This window comes from Babylonia areolata, chromosome 1 (genome assembly GCF_041734735.1).
Source record: "Babylonia areolata isolate BAREFJ2019XMU chromosome 1, ASM4173473v1, whole genome shotgun sequence".
NCBI classification, from domain to species: Eukaryota; Metazoa; Mollusca; class Gastropoda; order Neogastropoda; family Buccinidae; genus Babylonia; species Babylonia areolata.
This window is the reverse complement of record NC_134876.1, coordinates 62,521,381-62,521,808: the sequence shown is the minus strand read 5'-3', so window position 1 is coordinate 62,521,808 and position 428 is coordinate 62,521,381.

Here is a 428-nt window from a genome sequence, read left to right as displayed (position 1 = left end):
CCTCTCTGTCTGTCTGCTGCCTTTCTCTCTATTTCTCCTTGCCCCTTGCTCTCTCTCTCTCTTTGTATGTCTGTCTGACTGCCTCTCTGTGTCTCTGTCTGTCTGTCTGTCTCTCCACAAAATAATCACATCTTCGTTGCAGACACTTCACGGACTCAGCCTGTCCGTTATTACCTTCTCCAGGCGTTAAATGGGATCGCAGTAACGCTTCTCACGCGCTTAATCTAATAACGATGATTGTGCATGGACTGTGGTGTAGATAGATATACCATTTCATAGCGCCCCTTCTCAATGTGAGCTCACGGCGCTTCACACACACACACACACACACACACACACACACACACACACACACACACACACACACACATACACATCCCCAGCTGGAACGTCCTTAGGAAATCATGAAAACAGACAATGGAGGATGG